The 23,231-nt window shown below is 35.4% G+C and overlaps 1 protein-coding gene across 2 annotated transcripts in view; it reads right to left on the reverse strand.

Moving 5' to 3' along the window:
* Positions 1 to 18,423, reverse strand: part of LOC110443765 (protein unc-93 homolog A-like) — a 38,064-nt gene extending 19,641 nt beyond the window's left edge. Inside the window, exons 1-2 of one of the 2 annotated variants that reach the window (XM_021488161.1) lie at positions 18,224 to 18,423; positions 6,777 to 6,829 (exon numbers count right to left, since the gene is read on the reverse strand). The gene's annotated coding sequence lies outside the window, so the exon portion shown is untranslated. Of the gene's footprint in view, positions 1 to 6,776; positions 6,830 to 13,420; positions 13,708 to 18,223 lie in introns of those variants that run through there. The other variant, XM_021488162.1, reaches the window with a different exon arrangement.
* Positions 18,424 to 23,231: the final 4,808 nt, after the last annotated feature.

Genomic DNA, 23,231 nt, shown 5'->3' on the forward strand with positions numbered 1-23,231 from the left:
TAATTTTCCCTTTGGGGCCCCGCCCTGGCCCCAGGGGTTGGGGTAGGAATCCCAATTTTACAATTTTGAAGCCTCATCTACCAAGGATGATTCTGACCAAGTTTGAAAAAAATCCATCCACTGGTTCTTGAGAAGAAGTTGAAAATGTAAAAGTTTACGCACGACGCACGACGCACGACGGACGACGACGGACGAAAAGCGATTAGAATAGGTCACTTGAGCAAAGCTCAGGTGACCTAATAAATCAACATAAAATACCATTTTATTTTCATTTGGAATGGTCATACATTGCTATTTAAATAAACAAAAAAGAGACATTTCGGATGAATAAAACACGTTCGGACAAGCAGATTTTGCATTATCATTAGTGCAGGCTCTTTGTTGGGAGATTATGTAAAACATCATAACATTCGTACTATTTGTTAGTCTGTCGACGCACCATGTATGTTGGCTAAGATACAAAGTTAGTAACACATTGTAACTAAGTTACAATAATAAATATCAAGTCCCAAAACGCTGTAATAGTTCCAAGGCGTTGTAACATTGTGTCATTTTAACATGGACGAATGTGGAAACGCTCAGATATGTAGATGCACACATATACCTTCACTCGTCGAGGCCTAAGCGGTCACCTGAGTTTTATCATAGGTACTTGTAGCTTTATTTTATTGTTTAGATGTGATGTGGAAATCAGCATGAAAACTAAGTGAAATACAATACTTGTCATGTCATCAAAGGATAAGAATTTGAAAATATTGGTAAATGTTCCCTTTCGGGGCCCGCCCTAGCCCCTTGGAATCGGGCAGGAATCCTAATTTTACAATGTAATACCCTCTCATCCACCAAAGATGATTCTGACTAAGTTTGAGTAATTTTCTGCTGAAAATGGATAAAATATACCCTAAAGTGTTATTTCCCTATATAAACTATAGTAAAGGTTACCCCCTCCCCAAGGGAGATTACGGATAGCTCGGGGGTCCTAAAATTTACAATTTAAATAAAGCCCCTGATGATCTTTCTTTCCATGCAGAGAAAAAGACTGTAATACCTCTGAGTCTGGAGAAGAAGATTTTTGAAATATTGGTTAATTTTCCCTTTGGGGCCCCGCCCTGGCCCCAGCGGTTGGGGTATACGTAGGTATCTCAATTTTACAATTTGAAACCATCTTCCTCCAAGATTAATTCTCTTCAAGTAAAAATAATTTCCTGCAGAAAGTTGTCAAAATATACCCAAAAGTGTTATTTCCCTATATAAACTATAGTAAACTTTACCCCCTCCCCAAGGGAGAACGGATAGCCCGGGGGTCCGGAAATTTACAATTTAAATAAAGCCCCTGATGATCTTCCTTTTTATGGCCCCTCCCTGGCCCAAGGGGTTGAGGTAGGAATCCCCATTTTACACCTTTGTAGCCTCATCTTCCAAGGATGATTCTGACCAAGTTTGAAAAAATCCATCTACTGGTTCTTGAGAAGAAGTTGAAAATGTAAAAAATACGCACGACGGACGACGCATGACGAGCCATGGATAGTATATCAATATATTGTAGACCTATTTACTTGTTATTCAGTGGAGGAAAAAAATGGTAGCCACTTTGTTATGTATATTGTTATATAGAATGGAATTACAGATTCTGGGGGGTATGGGTGCAGAAATGGGTGAAACTTATGTTATAGTCATTCTTCCCATTAATGGATGGTAGTTATATGTTGAGAATGCATTGGTCTGAATAAGTATGCCCTTGACCTCAAATCAACCTTGATATGACCTTCACAATTAAGGTCAGGTGAAGAAAAGTTATAAGTACTATATACTCTCTAGAAATGTTTTTTAATATTCATATGCCTCTTATTTTTTCAAGGAGATCAACTAAAGCATGCTTAATAGTTGTATTAGGAACAATCTTTTTAGGTCAATAATATTAAATACAAAATAGATTCTCATGTTTGACTCTTGAATTTTGACCTTGATATGACCTTGGCAGTAGCGTCAAACAAAAATGTAGAACTTTAGAAAGAATGGCCAATGCATGGCCAATGCAACTACCATCCATTAATGGGAAGAATGACTATAACATAAGTTACACCCATTTATGTACCCCTACCCACATAATCTATAATTCCATTCTATATAACAATATACATAACAAAGTGGCAACCATTTTTCCCCCTCACTGAATTACAAGGAAATAGATATACAAAATATTGATATGTTACCCATGGCACAAATAAAACAAGTTATTTGATAAATTTCTGTATTTTTGTTGAAAGGGCAATAAACAATAAAGAGTGGTTTGGGGAAAAAACGATACTTCATTTTTGGTGTTATTTCACCTTTGACCTTGATTTGACCTTTAGAGTGGAGGTCAAACTGTAGACTTTTAAGTAATGCATACATGATCTATATATACCATCTAATAATTCATATGATGGTGATGAGAAATGATATAGCACTATCTGAATCCCTACCCCCCCTTTATTCAAAATCACATTTTTTTGCCAAGGTAAGGTTATATATGACCCCAAAAAATCCCCAGTGGATTTCCCAGAGAAGTTCCATACCCATGATAAAATGAGGCACCCTCTGACAGCATGGGGGTGCTCACCTTCCTTCAAAAAGGGCCCTTGGCCCCTGGGGTATGAACCACTTTCGAGGACTCAAGAGATCAAATGTGTAAACATATTTAAATGACCTCTTCTGAATAACTGGGAGCCAAAGGATAATGATATTTGGGATTAAGGATTTCAAGTTTTTTCAACAGAATGACTGCAATTTCAAGGTCACTTGGATAAAATGTGATAAAATCTTGTAATATGTTTATTTTAAATAACCAAAAGTCATAGGTGAGGATGTTTATTTTGTAGCTTTATCAAAATCTAATTTGATGTAGAGAATCCTTGAGAGACAGAGCCAATATTTGGAAATATATATAGTAAAGAATTATGTTTAACGATAATGTTTGCTATGATTGCATAAATATCCAGGCCATCTGGACCTCTTTTTTACTCATTTGATTATTACTTACAATGATGTGTGCGTTACATAGCCTTTGTGGTTGAATATACTGTATGAATTGAAATATTCGTAAGTTAAATCGTTCAAGTATATGCTAAAATGTTATGTGTGGTTCAATGACAACGACAAAAAAGGAAATTTAATACACAGCGGACGATTCATATATAATCACGTTTATTGTTACTTTCTATCTAGATCGTAAATGATGAAACACTTTTCAAATAGCTCTGAGCTAGTTTTTGGTGCATTGATGTAGTAAAGTGCAAAATGTATATATCTGCATAATTACAATTCATGGCACATTTGTTGCAATGATACGTTGTTATCTTTTCACGGTTTAAGATGCTATGCATTGACCTGTCTTTAAGGGTTGTGTTCATGATAAAAGATAAAGTAAATAAAAAAAGTAAAAATGATATTGATATGTGCTGAACGACAGTAACAATCAAATGTACACGGTAAATCATTCGTTGTCAGTATAATATGACCGGGATGGCATAACAGTGAGATAGCACTATAATGTCAGCATCAGATCTGCGCTTTCACAAGGAGGCAAAAGACTAACATATCCTGTCTCCGGCACACATACACACCTGCAAGCTTACACAACACACATGGAGGCACGTCCTTAAATGGTCTTAGCTGTTAATAGGACGTTAAACGAAATAAAAACAAACCAAACTCAATTTGTGTAAATGATTGTATATTGCTTCAATCGACATATCTTTGAAGATTTGAAATTGTGAAAACGACCGAAAAAATATTTTTTTCTAATTCCCGATTGCTTCCTCTTACGAAGTAAAATTTAAGTGTTTTTCTGGTCAAGCGGTTTGATTTAGTTTAGTATTGTTTAACGTCCTATCAACAACTTTGGTTATATAAGGACGGCCTCCCCTGTGTGCATGATGTATGCATGTGTGTTTTGGGAAGCTGCGATATGTTGGTGTTTGTCTCTTTGTGATAGCGCGGAACTGATGCCGACTTTATAGTACTACCTCACTGAACAATATTGCCAAAGACACCGAGCAGGACACCCCACACGGTCACATTATACTGACAACGGGCGAACCAGTCGTCCCACTCCTAATTTGCTGAGCGTTAAGCAGAAGCAGAAACTACCATTTTTACAGATTCTGGTATGTCTCGGCCAGTGGACAGAACCCAAAGCCTTCCTCACAGGAGTGAAAATGATAAACAGTTGTTAAGGTATTTATAAGTGCCACTCGAAGATTATATCATTCAGTCACTTCGCCAGACTGTCCAGGTAAGTTATACTACTCATTTATCTTTTTAATGTCACGACCTTACTTCTCTGAGATAAGGTTCATGGGTTTGATCGACGATTCAGCCCGGAAACTCAGGAATGTTTATGGCGTCACATAAACCAGTATATATGTTTCAATAAATTTGCAGTGAGTTTATTCTGGTAATAAAATACCCTCCTCAAAGATCTGAATAACTACCACACTTTAAACTGCACTACCAGAAGAGCTTCGTTACTTAGATCTGCAAGAATTGTGTTTAACTCCTCTGACATTTTGTTAGTGTACCTATTTTTACCCGAGTGAGGTGTGTCTTATCTGGAATCACTTGAACCTGATTGGCTACAGCAAAGACACACCCATTTACCCGTTTCGAAAAGTGATGTCATTGTATAGTGTGCAGTACGAGTGTTTTGGGGTGTTTTTTTGTTGGGGGGGGGGGGGGGGAATCTCAAAACTAAATTGAGACTTGTATGAAAAATACAAATGTTGTACTTATATAACTGTACGCTGTACTGGTATGTTGTTTTCTTACCTATAAGCAGTGACGAAGCATAAAACCAGATAGAGGCCAAGGTGACAAACTCAATGTTGGATGATAAGAAATCAAAAACTCTTATAACATACATTTTAACGGTCGGAAACCAGTTTCGGTATTCAATGATAATTTGCGTTTGAACTTTTGAGATAGCATACAAATGCTTATGACCCATGATATTTTACCAGAATTGACATCGATAAAATCTCGATGAGTGTTGAATGGTTATTTTCTAATTATTTCTCAGTTTCATGTTTCTTGTTAAACAATTTTACATTACAGCGTGAAAATTTGAATCAGTACACGCAATGCTTTGTTTATGTTCTATTTATAGTTCTGTTTTTGTTTGTATACATTTGTATAATACTCATATTTGAAGAATAAAATATAATGATGATGCTATCGAATAATACGTACACTTTGTACATATGCCGTCAATAACATATGTAACCAGCCATGTTTTATGATACTCATATGTGAAGAATACAATATGATGTTGATGTTATCGTAATAATACGTACGCTTTGTACATATGCCGTCAATAACATATGTAACCAGCCATGTTCAGAAATACGTTCACCACACTATTAATGTACATTGCTGACAAGAATATAATACCGTGAATATACATAGTTGGAGGCTAATGTTGACCTAGAACTTGAAAGTGATAATAGGATACATTATACAGCCTAGCAAAGTGTGTTTAAACCAGTGAAACACGGCTAAACCATTACAGCTGATTTCAAATGCAAGCGAAGCGGAATATTGAAGACTATAGTTACGATAGTCAAATACTTTCATATAGAAAGGATGATTAAATTAAGAATCGAAGAAAAGAATAAACCTGCTGTAATCCTCTACATATTGTCGTAGCAGGTGAATAATATGGAATGTTGAAAAAAACTTTTTCTACATTTCCTATCACTTTAGTGGTGTCTCCCCGGCACACGTATTATAAACTTAGATGCTGCAAGGACATGTCCATACCCAAGGGGCCTTAATAGCTCACCTGGTATTCTATTTTCAATTAAAAACCTGCTGAGAACCATACATGTTTATCGAAAGAGTACAAGTTGCAAGAAGAACTACATTCAACAGATATGGTCATTTAAAGGCGGCCTCCCCTGTGTGCAAGATGCATTTATCCTTGTGATAACGCGGAACCTGTTTGGATGAGTAAGACACCACGAACATGACTTTCCATGTTATGTCCCAGGGAGGTTGTCTTCAGGGATTGGTATACACCTATGGGCCCTCCCCTTCGTTTGCACAGAAAGAGAATCTTTTGCCTGTTTCCCCTATTGGGCCCTGCCCCTCTGCCCCCAGGGGAAGTCAAATCCTCCTTTTAATTGTTTCCTCTATTTCCCCTCAGTTTAAAAAAGTGATTAATTTTTCTCTAAGCATAATTTAGACCACATTTCATTTAAATACATTCATTTGTTCTATTTCCCCTATGGGGCTCCGCCCTTCTGCCCCCCAGAGGGGGCACACCCTCCTTGATACAAACTTGAGGCCCCTTTGTCAAAAGATGCTCTGAAACAAATATGGTCAAAATCCTTCCATTGGTTTTTGAAGACTTTTTTCTCCTTATATGGCCCCGCCTCTCTATCCCCAGGGGAGCCATTCCCTTCATTTATACAAAATAATTTATACAAAATAATTTGGCCAATGATGCTCCAGAACAAATTTGGTCAGAATCCTCTGAGCCGTTAAGGACTAGTAACATTAACATATATATATTATCTGAGTTATTCCATCTTTTTGAAATTCGCTATACCAGAATATTGGTCTAGTTTACTTAAAAAACAAGTTGTTTACAGATTCTTTCCTGTCAACCTTATTCGACTATGTAATAAACGGGGTAATAGGTTATTAATCTATTTATCTATCACACATGTTCTTTTAAATCAACAACAAAATAATCAATATATGAAGTATTGCACTGTAATTAAATGTTTACTTACCCTGGTAAGAGAAATATGGTCCAAGTTTTAAACGTCCAGGTAAAGGGAGCTACCTGTGAAGAAAAATCAGGTGGATCAAACAACTTGCTTATATACGCATACATACTAATGTAAACTAAACAGTAGACAGCACGTGACTTCCTGCCTGTCCTAGCGTCATCCGATATACCCGACTGTTATCAGAGAGGTTTAAATAAGGAGAGCAACTCAGAACTTGTAAACCTAATACACTGTGATAGGCTTTAATTCTAAAACTTTAAATCCGTGCTTACCTTTTTGTTTTGAGGAAATAGAGAAATATTTCAAGATAGACTTGAAGTTAAATGAAAACCGAAGGACATGAATAGATGCAATAATGATTTCATTTCAACAAATTTTATTGACAAAGATGATACAAGTCAATTGGATGGAATAACAGGCAAAGCCTAAATAAATTCTCTCCAGCGGTGGCTAAATTAACGGATTCTATTATTTTTATTTGATTAAGTTAATACATCAATTTTGAAATGAAAATTATAAAAAAAATTATTAAAGGGATGTAACTCCTTCTTAATTAACATAACTGAAATACAAATACATTCACACTTCTCACATCACACACAAAACACTTCCACAGGTATTATTTATTTTTATAACATTTTACAATTGTATATAAGCTATATAGCTATCAAATCACACAGATATTGGCAGACATTGACCAAAAGTCCATGTGCAAATATATGCACAGGTCACAGTCGCCAAAACTGTTAAGGTATTGTAGTTTAATATGAAAATAGATAGCTAGTCTATGTGTAATTCAATGTATAAGATGGAAACTGTAAAACAAGACAGATTGAACAAATCTTACAACAAACAACAACAAACAAACATGCTCAACTTAAAACTCCTATGTCCGTAGAAGAATAACATTTATAGAAAAGTAGGTAAAGTTACTTATTTGTGGAGTATAATTGGAATAGGAATAGTAAAGTATAAAAGTATAAAGTATAAGGTCATGGCTGGTTAGATCATATAGAGATTAATGATTGCAGATAAAAATAAAATATTGTCATTATGTCATTGAACAAATAGGAGAATAAAACTTACATAATGACTGGATAAAATCGATGGTTCTGTACCCATTCCTAGTAAAATCATAGGGCAGCTTTTTTGATAAGACTTTCAGTCGGTCTGTTTTGTAACAAATGTATCGAAATGAATTGAATGTATTCGCAGTAATCTGATACATGTAAATTGGAATTCAGACACTACCTAAGGTATTTGATATTGTGTTGGGGTTGAATGACAGTATAACGTATACAACTCTAGTTTGGGATTGAGTCGGCGTATGATTGAGTCGGCGTATGATATCATTGAGTGGATGCCAAGTCATCGTATACAGGTTAAAACATTGAGAGTGGGCTACTGGATGACGTATTTGGTTAAACACCTCAAACAATCTTAGGTCATACGAAGACAGCTGCCTGTGTAGACAATTTTTCTGGCCAACACCATTGCTTCCGATGGTTTGTACCAAAAGGAATAGTAGATTATCTGTTTCATCCTTAAAGTTCATTTCAGAAAAGGTCAAACACATTTTTTTTCTAAGTTACACAAAATGCAGTGACAAATATAAATGGACATTTAAGTTATTTTGTTATGTATACTGTGTGTTGAGATATAATTTTGAAACCAAATATTTTACAGCAGGTCTACTTTCCTGAACTGCATTGGTTTTCAGTAAAACTAATAAAAAAAATGCCAAATATTCCACATACACTATACATCATAAGGACTATTCGAAACTCGTGTCAGAAAACTAGACATAAGAAATACCCCCGACAGACAAAAAAGCTGGTCATTTCAAAATCGTTCTGTTTATGTTTTTGTATTGTATAAGGCCCATCGACACTGAGTCATTTAGGGCCAACAATAATGTAAACAGAGACGCTCAAGAAAAGAAATACATGAAACAAAAACTTAAAGAATACATCAATATTGAACAATTTGTCTGCACAATAAATATATCATATTTTATTGTAAAGATCAATAGAGTGTAAATAGTCATATATTAATTGCACAGAAACTGTATCGAATGATCTTTTCATAGACTTCTTCAGACCATTTATTTTGACAATTCGTTTTAATAAAATTTGTTATAGAAGGTTTAAAATCAGAAAAAAGGCAGTTTAATATCATTTCAAAACCTGTAACTTACTCTGCAAGGTAATGGGTAAGAAAAACCCAACAAAATTTTATGGATTAATTCGTGAGTCAGTGCAATCTATGCTTTCATCCGAACGAGAACTGCATATATGGATCGCATTCTGAAAGTTTTATGTTGACCGATTGCATAAATGGAGATCTTGAATGAACAACACTTCATTTTCGAGTGTTTTAAACGTCAGAAAATGTCTTAGCAAAACTGAGATTTGTGAGGTTTTGTTTTGTTTTTGTATTGCTTACGGCCCATCGACAAATTGAGTCATTTAGGCCCAAACAACACTAAAGATATACATTCACAAAAGTTAATACATCAAACAAAAAATAAGCGTAAAAATACATCAGTAGCTGACGAATTGGTTGTAAAATATATTTTGTTTGTTTGTTTGTTTGATTTTGTTTAACGTCCTATTAACAGCCAAAGTCATTTAAGGACGGCCTCCCCTGTGTGCAAGATGCATGCGTGTAGTGTATGTGTGTGTATTTTGGGAGGCTGCGATTTGTTCGTGTTTGTCTCCTTGTGATAGCGCGAAACTGATGCCGACTTTATAGTGCTACCTCACTGAAACATACTGCCGAAGACACCCAGCAGGACGCCCCACCCGGTCACATTATACTGACAACGGGCGAACCAGTCGTCCCACTCCTAATTTGCTGAGCGTTAAGCAGGAGTAGAAACTACCATTGTTAAAGACTTTTGTATGTCTCGGCCAGGGGACAGAACCCAAAGTCTTCCTCACAGGGGCGACTGCTCAACAAATGGCCATACGTGAGGCATTGTCAATGGAGACATTAGGAAGAAGAAAGTTATTTAGAACGGAGAGAAGAGATAAGGTCCCAAATTTAGTCGCCTCTTACGATCATGCAATTGGGGGCAGCAGGTAAAATTCTTAAACCCTACCTGCAGGGGATTTTAAAATATATTAAATCTTATTGTAAAGATCGATTGATTGTTTTTGTATCATTTAACGGCCCATCGACACTGCGAGTCATTTAGGGCCAACATTACTGTAAAAAGAAACATTCACGAAAATAAACACATCAAACTAAAACGTAATACCTTAAAAAGTGTAAATGTTTAAAGAAAAACATCATTATCGAACAAAATAATGTAAATAGTCATATACTAATTGCACAGAAACTGATCTTTTCATAGACGGTACATCGTAAACTCTGTATTTATTTGTGTGTGATGTATGTATGGTCTATGCACATCCGCGAGATGACAATTTCCTCTCTGCGGTCTGCTCTACTTGCTGCACATGAACCCACATCAAGTTGAATTGCAAATAACTTGCTGTTTAATTCTTCATACCATTTTTGCCAATTCTTTTTGATAAAACTTGTTATTGGAGGTTTAAAATCAGAAAAACGGAGTTAAATATCTTTTGGTTGTAGGTAAAGGCTGCTTTAGCAGCTTTATCTACCTTCTCATGAGTGCAAATAATCATTTATCAATAGCACAGAAACTTGAGATACGTGAGGTAAATGACAAGTGTGAGTGTGAAAATGAAATAGCTTATATGATACACACTTTGTATGGTAATACTTGTTCAAAAATAAATACAAATATGCATACAAAATGCTAATGTAGATATTGAGTTGTGTAAAGATCAGCAGATATCAAATTATTTTTGCGTAAGAAGGAAGTCGTAAATCCATGTATGAAACGTAGACTCCTGTGTCAAAGGGGTCGTATGGTATACGAGTTGTACAGAAAAGTTGTTATCAAATTGTAAATAAATAAAATGTAGGTACCTCGATATATTGGCAAATAGACAAAATAAGACCTGGCTCCAGACACAACATTAAAACCTCCGTATGTGTGCTATATATCAATAGCAAAACATTTAACCTGGCAGCGTAAAATAATATATATTCGACAATATGAAGTGCTCATTGCAAAATGAGTCGCTTTCAACCTTACTTAAAATATAAAAAACACTAACGCCGATTACTAGATATTTTTTGCAGTTATTTTGCCCCTTAAACCTGACATTGGATTTTCTCAAATTTCGAGTAAGCGTACCAGCTGGTTTAGTTTACTGTATTAAGAATTCATTTGAGAATTAATGTAATTTTCTAACGTGTCTGCATGTGTATAATGCATGCTTGTGTTGGAGACGGAATCTAAGTGACCTCCTTGCCATAGCGTGGGTCGGATGCACATTTTGATGTGGTGCTTCAGTGAAGTAACATGCCGAAGACACTCAGCACAGTATTCAAATCAGTCACATTATACTGACAACCGGATAACCAGTTGTTGTGATTACACATATTTTAATTCGTCAATAAATTAAGTGTATCCTCTATGCTAAAAGTATTTGATTATCTTGTTGAGATGGGCAATTGAATTGCACTGACGACATCAGTAATCCTAGGGAGGGCGTGCCGCGATGTTCATATGATAACATTGGAAACTGAACAAAGGTCCCTGGAAGATATGTGATTAATACTATAGAATACCTATAGGCGGTGGTATGTACATCCTTACGCCAACCATTTATGATTTTCAAACTTACTTTCGTGCTCGACAGTTTATTTTAAAACGTATTTCGCAATTCAATGATAGCAATGTGAGACAAGCGTTTGCTCAGATCTAACGCTGTGAAACGTCTTCAGCTCAGGTTTTGACGTCATTTGCTAAATATCAAAGTATGATATTAATTGCAATGAAACCTTAACCTAAATATGTATTAACCTCGTGTTTGTTCGGTAATGAAATGAAACTTACATATCAACCACTTTAAATTGTGAATACATTTTCAAAAAAACAATTTGCGCTCCTGTTAAAATTCTTTTAGTTCATTTGTTTTCAGTAAGTTAACCATATCAGAAGACTTTTATCACATGATAGTCTTGTGACGCTCCTGCACTTTTCTGAGACGGCTTTTTTACTTGTTCTTGTGCAACAAGTAGTTTGGTTTGGTTTAATTTTGTTTAACCCTACAACAATTAGAGCAGACCGCATAGAGGTTGTCCTCTCGAGACTGCCCTACCTACATCACACATAGTGACATTTTACGTTGGGAAGACAAATCTGAGTGTCCTGCATGTGGTCAGCCGTTTACAGACCAACATTTTATGATTGAATGCGCTGATTTCAAACAAATAAATGACAGCGGCTAATATGTACCGCCTATGAAAAGTTTCATTCGTACAGTTTTTGTACAATCAATATATGGTTATTTACGCTCAGTTGATCTTTATTATTAGACGATATATTTGACATACAAATACGGTCCTTGTTTGTTTAGTATTTATTTGTTCGGTGTTGTGTGGCTCTAAATGATTTGTCAGTATAATGTGACTGGTCGGCATGCTGTGCTGGGTGCCTTCGGCATGGTATTTCAATGAGGTAGCACTATACAGTTGACATCAGATCCGTGCTATCACAAGGAGGCAAATACACCAATATAAGCCCGTATTCGGCACACATACACGCATGAACTCATATACAACACACATGGAGGCACGTCCTTAAAATACCTTATTTGTTGAAAGGACGTTAAAAAACCCAAAAAAAACCAAACGTGCATTGTGGAAGGGCCATAACGCAATACAAAACAAAATGACTTGCGGAACATTTCGTTGCTCCAAATTGTTCACGAGATGGATTATTCCCTGCACTAGACCTTTGTCTGCCAGGTAGCGATACGGCTATCCTCGAAACTGCAGTCACATGTTATCAAAAGAGGAAAATTAGGAGCCGCTCCCTGCAGAAGGAAGCGTTGAAAACAATCTGCATCTCCGATTGCATTTTGAATGTACATATTTACTCCTCTCACTTCCACACACTTCTCTGTTTGCGGTATCCCAAGTTATCAATTTTCATGCAATCCGGGCTGTTGGGAGGACGGTTAACCCAGTTAGGAGACAAACAAGCTTACAAGGAGTTTTGTATGGCCAAGGGCCTTAACACTATTTCTGTCTGGGAGCCTAACGACTATCGTATAGGTGCGTGAACGCAAGAACGCCGGATGAAACATTTAATATATATTCCCTTTTAGAAGCACTATCCAAGTCCCTAATACACCAAATATAACTCTGTATAAAATATCGTATCGCTCTATTCCCGTTCTTGACTGATAACGACCAGCAATATGTACTTGAGTTCTCCGTCAAAACAAACATTCGATTAAGATTAACATGTCAGCATTTATGAAACATGGTCAGCCATAAGCAATCTGTGTTTTTGAAAGTCGGTTATGAAACATTAATCAATAATAACGTATTTATTATATAACTTATTACAAAAAAATTCGAATAAAGCAATATTTGTAACAAAATATATGTTTAACATAACCAAGGAACGAGAATGATTTAGCAGGTAAATCAAATGAATGTAATAAAATAGATACATGTATTCAAATCGTAAATGAAAACAACCTAAGTGGGACCTTCCTGTAGATTCGAGAAGACCAGAACAGATATATTGTTACCTAGCCTGGTACCCAGCGGAATCACTAATTTGCTTCACGCCTTCCGCTAATGGTCCAATAGAGAAACTACAATCGAGTCAATGTTTCCTTCGCAACACTTGTAAGCCTTAGTCTTGATTTCACTTTCTTACATAGTCCATTTTTATGAGAAATTACTTTTATACACACAAAGCGTCCATTTCCAAGAGAGTAAAACGTGAACGTATATAAGAAAATTGAGGAAAGTTGTACTTAAGTAAGCATCAAGATTGAAAAGGTCATATATCTATACCAACAACGAAGTGTTTGTGAACACATGTTTACGCATACTGTCGGTACATGTTTAAACGGGTGGCCAGATTTGTGTCTTTTTTTTTTCATTGAAGACGCATTTGACAGCAAAATATAGGTTAGGATTATAAAAAATGCCACAGATAGCGATGCACATAGAAACACAACAATTCCATTGAAAAACTTTGTTGGGGTTGAACGTTCTCACAACAGGGTGCCTAGGGAGAAACCAGCGAAGAGAAGAATAGGTAAGCAAGTTTAGAAAACTTATTACTCCCACAACCCATATAGGTTTCCTCACTCCCATTTCATTGGATTAACTAACCTATTCCGTCTTTGCGAATTGCAGAGTTTTCTTTTCTTGTGAGCAGGTAATTACTGCTACGTCATTGGTTTGTGTGAGAAAATTACGTCGTTTTCTCAAAAATTGATGACGTTACTCTCACAAATTTGTGACGTAACAATCAATACCTGCTCACAGGAGCAGATAACTCTACGATACGAAAAGACGGAATAAGGAGTTGGTAAACATTTTGGTAACTGACTAGTGGGCAACACCGTAGACGTTATTTCATTGGTCATTTGTTTTTCTTATGACGTCACGTAACAATGCTTTGAGACGTCATCTTTCATTGTGACGTCATGATTAACGGCAATTTTCCCCTATCGGAACGTTATGATGGTAAGGTAGGTTATTGTGTTTATCTAACTCCCGTTAGCTAATTTTCAAATCGTATAAGACACTCGGTAACAATTTGAAAATTAGCTAACACGAGTAAGATAAACATGATAACCAACCATCGCTCGTTGGGGAACCTCTATATATTATATATGGTACAATGGAGCAGCATATTAGTATTAATTTCTTCAATGTTTCCAAAGAAGGCATACACAAAAAACCCAGATTGTACAGGGGCCCCACATGCGTCGCTTACGATAACATGTAGTGGAAAACAGCAGGCTTATTCCTTTTTCGAACCTGCGACGGGATCTATAAATCCACCTATGGCAGTATAATATTGATTATGTATGTCAACAAATAGCGCTTTAAAATCGATATCACACTATCTATAAGTACATGTTAACGAACTGTCAAAATGGAAAAATTATAACATTTAGAGGGTTTGCTTAGATATTTGATACAGATCGGAAGAATGAAAAAACATTTACATGAGACACTTTTTAAAGCAATATAAAAATTAAGCAAACAGCCTCAGTGAACCGTTTGTTTCAATTCATGTTCCTGGAACTCATCCCGATTGTTTTTATTATAACCAAACGTCGTACGTATATACTGATCCGACGTGACATATTTTCTTATCTTATCAAACTTACCGGCGACAATGGAATGAGGATGTTTGATTACAAATCACAACCGATCCTATTTTGACATGTTTAGCGTACATCACTATCGCTTTAAAGGGTGTTTCATGTTTTCAGTCAGGATGTGTAAATATCAGTGTATATAACTACCCGTGAATGTTGTATTTAGTAGGATACATGTATGTGTTCTACGTAGATAGAGTGGTTTTTGGAGGTTCCTATTGACGAATGCCCTCGTTTGAATGGACGTTTATGTGAAGGGTTATGGTATAATCGAGACACTGTAGATATGTAAGGTGTGTTACATCGTGTCCCCGCCATCTCTACAGTTCCCTTGTTTTGTTTGTTGTTTTGTTTTTATATTGTTTCACGGCCCATCGTCAATGCCAGTCGTTTAGGCCAAACAACACGTTCAAATAGGCAACCACAACAATGAATACATCAAACTAAAAATAAAAACGTTTAAAAGGTGTAAAAAATAAAAACAAGGAACGAATTAGTTGTTAATCATATATCTTATAATCACATATTGATTGAACAGAAACTGTATAAAATAACTTTTTATACACGATACAATATAGAATCTGTCACGTTTTCGTTTGAAATCAGCGCATTTAATAATAAAATTCTCTCTAGTTACCCCTTTTCGCAGAGCAACATCTGTAGATTCGGGGAAAGTTATGCCTGCTGTATGTCACTGAATGTCGTAAGAGCCGACTAATGTGATTTTTACCCTAAACCTTCTATTTAGGGGATATTACAGAAAGCAAAAAGTATCTGCCATGCTCATTGCAACACTTTAGATTTAAATATTTTCCTTTCTCTCTTATTTGTTACTTAAATACTTCAGGTGTAACGGATCGTTTGAAATTTAAAAAAGTCAGTGAAGTTTTCTTAATTAAGTATGGCATTATTTAAAAAGATCAGTTAATTATTTTAAATGTACATTCAAGCAATAGGATATTTTCAGTTGTACGTTTTAAAAAAGAGAGTGAAGCATTACTCTTGTGCATTTATAAAAAGGAATTTATGAAACGTTTCTTTGTAAAAGAAAACTCGTTATCTTGAGCTATGAACATGAATACATTAATATTTCAAAAAATTTGACAGAAGGAAACACTACAAGATCAATCGACTTTTCAACCAACAGTAGAGTCATGTTTAAGTGTATTCAAAACACGGACAGGTTTCACACGTTGGAAATATACATGGATTCATGAACAGCGGATCGCAAGAAAAAAACACCTCAACTTATATATTTGTATTGGCTGTTAAAACTAAATATATTGGCTGTTAAAACTACTGTGCTTTCGCTTGACACGTCAAGTCATATGCTGACATTTTACGAAATTAAAATCGGCATTATTGTCATGCTGGTGACCAGCCATAACTATTTTTATTTAAACACTTTATGATCGTTTAAACATTTCAACCTTTTAGTAAAGTTTGATGAATTCCTTTTTGTGAACTTCTATTTAGTAGTGTTGTTTGACCGTCAACGACTAAAATTGCCGATTGGCCTAACACGATACAAAAACAAAACACGTTATATACACACACATCGAAACAAAAACAAACTCTGCATAACAAGTTACACTAAATCGGCAACAAACACTAGCTCAGATATTTAGAAAAGGCAAACGAAAGAATTATTATACATTATTGCTTAACCAAGTTGTCGATATTTGTTCAAAGAGAGATGTCGGTAGTGAGATCACCTTCAATTGAACCGGGAAGCAGCAAGACCACTGGTCAGACATAAACAAAGATGACCATAGCTATGTTACCCTATATACCAAAGGGATTTACCATCTTATCATGTCAACGTTTACTATAAATTAATACTTTGGCAAAACTATCTCGGGTTATGTAAATATTTAGATAAAATGTTATCACCAATGTACTTACCTGAACTTAGATAATTATACCTTATTCAAGCTTATCCGCTGCTTCATTGTAAGGTAAACACAGACGAACTAAGGGATTGTGTACTCTACGTCATTCTAATTATCTCGATTTTGAATTTAACGCCTTACGTTTCACTTGGCCGTTACGTTATATAAAAAGATTTGAACAATAATGGCATGTTGAGTTTATCGGATTCCTACGTAAAAGTGAAAGTGCCCCCTAACAATTTGTTAAAACATCTATTAATCGAAGTAGAAAAAATACCTAAACCTTTCTTCATTTTTTTTTCAAGCATAATTTGAATCATAAAAGTTTTTCCTCACTGGTTTATCAGGAAACGTTAAATAAATCTTAATTAATCATAAATGCAGTTAAATGAAAAGTAGATGGTTAGGTTTATAGGGTATAGCATTTTATTAACAGCCGAGTTCATTTGACCACGTGCCTTCAATCAGATTAATATGGCACGGACTATATGAAATTGTATATTAAAATCTGTATTGTATCACAAAATATGTACATGTATTTGTGTTTTGATTATTTATTAGAATTAACATTTTATCGAATGACAATGTATGTTAAACATATGCATCCACGGACATAATAGCACCAATATGTAACCCATAAAAGGAAGAGATACAAATGCGTCAAACCTTACCTAAAACGGCTGCTTCAAAAACTAGCATGTGGTCTGTTATAGCATTACATATAATGCAACACCTAAATAGTGACATATATTACGTCGAGCCGACAGTACGTTTACCGTATAGACACAGTTATGTAAGTAATCTTTAAACACATTCAGGTAAAAATTATAACAGGAAAAACCTGAGTTGTGTTGACAGTTATAATAGGTTTAACGTCTACTCATTTTGTTTATCTGTGTTTATTACGTAGGTCACATAGATTGACAACGCCATATAAACATATATCTCCATCAAACACGTGTTATATATCCCGTAGCATAATACTTTGTTGTACATAACATGAATAAAGCTCCTATATACAATATGCCCCCAAGTCATTTTTATCTATGTAGAAATCACTGTGGCCGTCCATAAATGTATTATTACAGGTACATCTAAGTAACGTCTGCCCATGTATATATTACCTTATCAACATTACAAATCCCGACAGAAATTGTTAATGTACTTGTGTCTTTATGCAGCTAAATAAGAACCGTTCAAAACTGTCAGTATTGGGACACAAATCTTGTGATAGCAGAAACGAAAATATACTTCATGTGTCGTATTTGTATGACATAAATATGTCTAAAAATAAGTCAGGTATTAGTGTACTTACTTGTATTAAAGATGTAGAAGAAACATCAGTAGTAACGAGTCCACGTAGAAACGTACGGATGTTGTTTGGAAATACAGATAAAACACAGATAGCTATGTCAACACGTCGGATGGTACTTAAGCAAATGCAAAATATAACGATACAGGTAACAGTGTTGTAAAGTGTGTATGAACCGAAGCGTAACTGACAGGTAAATGGAATGTAATGATAAATTTGAGGTACGACAAATATGACGTCACCAGACAAAAACAAAGCAGTACATGTATTATGACCCATCGCCTGCTACAGCTTGTCCACTATGATTTTACCATCCAGTTTGTTTTCATTTCAATAATCTACGAGTCTAACTTGAGGCCATATTAACCCGATATTTTGCCGATATTTTACCGATTCTCACAATTTTAATATAGCTATAAGCAGTATTTTTTCATATTTTTATACCTAATTAAAAAATTCAAGACTACCTTAATATAATTAGCAGCTAGAATAAATATTCGAATTACCTTTTAATTACTGATTCCATTTTCCTGGACATTTTCTGATTTTTTTTCTCTCGATAAAATTCATGTTTAATATTTTTTTTTATACCTCACTTCATCTGGTATATAAGGTTACATCAATATCAAATTTACTTTGAAGCTGTGATACTTATTTATATTTAGTTACAGCCTTTTACATACTATAGTATTGTTGCTATGTATGAGTTTTTTCTTCTCTGGGTATGTACTGCCTAGTTTGCTGTTTTATATAAAACATAACAGGATACAGATTATTATCATTATATTCGTAACGGCCCTTTAACACATAAGAGGTCATTAGGGTCAATAAAAGTAGACAAAACACGTCAAAGGGAAAACATCAAACGAACGAAAAGGTAAAAGACAAACGTCAACTTATATACATGTACATTGTAAAAGTGGCTATGATTTAGTTATATCCTTTTGAATAGACCCGACAGTTTTTAAAAAAGTTTAGAATTTGGAGATACTGACTTTTTCGAAAAGTGATTTAAGATCCGTTATATTATCATAATATTTTTTTGGTTGAAGGTCATTGTAATCTAATTACAAGTGTTTCACTGTAAATGGTTCGTGACATGATATGCATTGAGGCTGGTCAACACTTTTCAATAAAAAAGAATGGTTATGTAGGAATGACCAATCCGGACACGGGCAATGACAACCTCGTCTCTGCGGTTTTCTCTGTAGCTTGGATACCATTCACTGATTTTCGGTTTGACACTGTGTAATGTATTGTCTACGCATTAATTCCAATTATGTTGCCACTTTGACCTTACAAAATTTGTTATTAACGGTTTAAAATCTGTAAAATGATCTGCCTCTTCATTACCTTGTATTCCCACATCCCGGGAACCCTGCATCATGTAATGTGACATGTTGAGGTAATACTATGTTATAGTGTTAATAGTTTCCTAAGCGATATATTCTTTATTATATTTTATTATATATTATATATTTTTATTATAGTATTAAAAACCGGAACTTAATCAACAATAACAAGAGGCCCAGGGCCTTAATCGCTCACCTGGTATTTGGAAGGATCTTAAATGTTTTCCTCTATTTCCCCCCGACTCATCTGCCCCAAAGAAGGGGTCCACACACCTCAGTTTATACAAAATTGATTCTTTTGTCCCTAAGCATGCTTCAGACTGTATTTGGTTTAAAACCCTTCACTTGTATAGAAGGAGAATTTTTTTCCTCTCTTTCCCCTATTGGTCCCCGCCCCTATGCCCCTAGAGGGGCCACACGGTCCGTTTAAACTTGAGGCTCCTTTGTCCAAAGATGCTCTAGAACAATTTTGGTTAAAATCCTTCCATTGTTTGAGAAGAAGATTTTTTTTTTAAAGATTTACCTATTTTCCCCCTAATTGGCCCCGCCCCTCTGCCCCCCCCCCTCCCCCCGTGGTTGCATACCCTCCATTTAAACAAAACTGAGAACCCTTTGGCCAATGATGCTTCAGACCACATTTGGTGAAAATCCCTTCATCGGTACAAAAGACCAAATACTTTGATTCTGCCCATGTTAAGTCAAATATACCTCATGCGGTAGCCAAAAGTCCCAGCTCAATTCATGATAAACCGGAAGCACATAACACTACCATATACACAGTCCATTAATTTATCATTAAAAATCCATTAAAAACCCATTAAAATGCTGAAACCAATTATTTTAACCAATTTATTCTGTTATTTTCATGGCCAACATATAGTTGCCATTAATTTGCTACCAATCATGGGAAACCCATGAATGTATGCCATTACTTTGATGTTGATGGCAGTGCTCTTATCATTAGTTTTTTTAATTTCTACGTCAGTGAGGAAGAAAGGAAGATCATCTCGTGATACTTTTGCAGATCGGGAGCTACTTGTTCTTCCAATGTCTCAATCATATGCTTTTCTTTCAATATTTTTGTTTTTTCTTCATTTTGAATTGTAGTTTTCTGCACTTGAGTTAGCTAGAAAAGCTTAGGTGCTCTAGATCACCTATACACGTTAAACTTCCTGTAATGTCTCCCAGTTTTTATAATTTTCTCCTGGTTTACATCTTTTGACAAATTATAATTTGTGTTACGTCTTTAAGAGTATGGCATGCATCAGGAACACAGTCCTCAGTTATGTTATAAGTCAAATTTTGGAGAGGATAAATGTCCTTGCATCCTGTTGTTGCCTTTGATATGGCTTTGCCGTGGGATTTTTGTTTTGCATTGTCATAGGTCTCTGTGACTTTTTTCCATTTCAAGTGAACGAAATTATGGAATGGAAGTTTCGTCTGTTGTTTTCTCACACAAGTTTGTCACACCCCATCGGTTGTCATGCTTTTACTATGATCGATTTTTAAAATATACAACCTTCTGAAGCACTTCCCTGCTGATGAAAGAGCTTTGATAATCCAGGATAATCCATTACATATTTTCATTTCAACAAATTTTATCGGATGTTATAGTCAAATGGATTGAATGGATATACAATGTAGTTACAACAATAATGATTAATTAATTTAAGGATATATTGAAATGAAAAAGTATAAAGAGTTATACTAATTAAAGGATAAGGGGAGATAACTCCAACATGTCAAACACAAAGGGGATAAACTCATCATAGGACATCACAAAAACAATACACAAACAACTCACAATCATACATCCAACACACATACAATTATTTTCTTATTAAATAAAGCATAGTCACAGTCAGCATGTCATATGTTTGTTTGTTTGTTTGATTTTGTTTAACGTCCTTTTAACAGCTAAGGTCATTTAAGGACGGCCTCCCCTGTGTGCAAGATGCATGCGTGTAGTTTATGTGTGTGTATTTTGGGAGGCTGCGATATGTTTGTCCTATGTACAGTAAGAGTAGACTTTGACCAAAAGTCCATGTGCATTTATGTGCACAGGTCATTGCTACTAATACTGTTTATGAGTAAAAAGTACAAATTTAAATAATGTGACAAAGGCAATATAATATAATGTTTATTATATTGAACAGAAAATAAACAAGATATAACAAACCTACTCAACTGTAATCTCATTTATCATTATGCATCAAAAAGTTTATACATTGTTATTCCATTAACAATTCTATCTAGATAATACATTATGGCTTTTTACGTCATATAACAAGAGGCCCATGGGCCTTAACGGTCACCTGAGTCTATAGCATTTATTTTTGTTGTTGAAATATGTACCAATTTGAGAAAAAAATAGTATAACGTTAACTTAACTTTGTCAGGACCATGAGCTGATCATTCCTAGACCAATTTTAAGTGAGATCGGCCTATTAGAACTTAGTAGCAAAATAGTGGCCATGGCAGCCAAATTGTATTTCTGATTGACCCGAAAAATAACAACACTTTGTCAGGACCATGAGACGATCATTCCTACCAACTTGCAGTTCAATCGGTCCAGCAGAACTTGACTTTAAGTTTGAAATGTAAAATGTTAACGGACGACGGACGACGGACGACGGACGACGACGGACGAAAACGGATAGCGAAAGGTCACTTGAGCTAAAGCTCAGGTGACCTAAAAATTAAAACGCCTAGTTTTTCCAATAAAAATCTGAATGACTAAGCATCTGTCTTTTTGTATTCAGATCACAATATATTTAAATCAATATGGTTATGATTACTAATATTATTCAAAGAAGTCAACAAAGTATTTCGTTGTTCGATATACAGTGGACAATTGAAGAAATAATGAGAGTAACAATTCTATCTAGATAATACATTATGGCTTTTTACGTCATTTAACAAGAGGCCCATGGGCCTTAACGGTCACCTGAGTTTATAGTATTTATTTTTGTTGTTGAAATATGTACCAATTTGAGAAAAAAATAGTATAACGTTAACTTAACTTTGTCAGGACCATGAGCTGATCATTCCTAGACCAATTTTAAGTGAGATCGGCCTATTAGAACTTAGTAGCAAAATAGTGGCCATGGCAGCCAAATTGTATTTCTGATTGACCCGAAAAATAACAACACTTTGTCAGGACCATGAGGCGATCATTCCTATCAACTTTCAGTTCAATCGGCCCAGCAGAACTTGACTTTAAGTTTGAAATGTAAAATGTTAACGGACGACGGACGACGGACGACGGACGAAGTACGACGGACGACGGACGACGGACGACGTACGACGGACGACGGACGACGGACGAAGTACGACGGACGACGGACGACGGACGACGTACGACGGACGACGGACGACGGACGACGACGGACGAAAACGGATAGCAAAAGGTCACTTGAGCTAAAGCTCAGGTGACCTAAAAATTAAAACGCCTAGTTTTTCCAATAAAAATCTGAATGACTAAGCATCTGTCTGTTTGTATTCAGATCACAATATATTTAAATCAATATGGTTATGATTACTAATATTATTCAAAGAAGTAAACAAAGTATTTCGTTGTTCGATATACAGTGGACAATTGAAGAAATAATGAGAGGCTGTTTCGTATTCAAATGAACAAGCACAAGTTAGACTATCTA

Source organism: Mizuhopecten yessoensis, unplaced genomic scaffold, assembly GCF_002113885.1.
Source record: "Mizuhopecten yessoensis strain PY_sf001 unplaced genomic scaffold, ASM211388v2 scaffold716359, whole genome shotgun sequence".
NCBI lineage: Eukaryota > Metazoa > Mollusca > Bivalvia > Pectinida > Pectinidae > Mizuhopecten > Mizuhopecten yessoensis.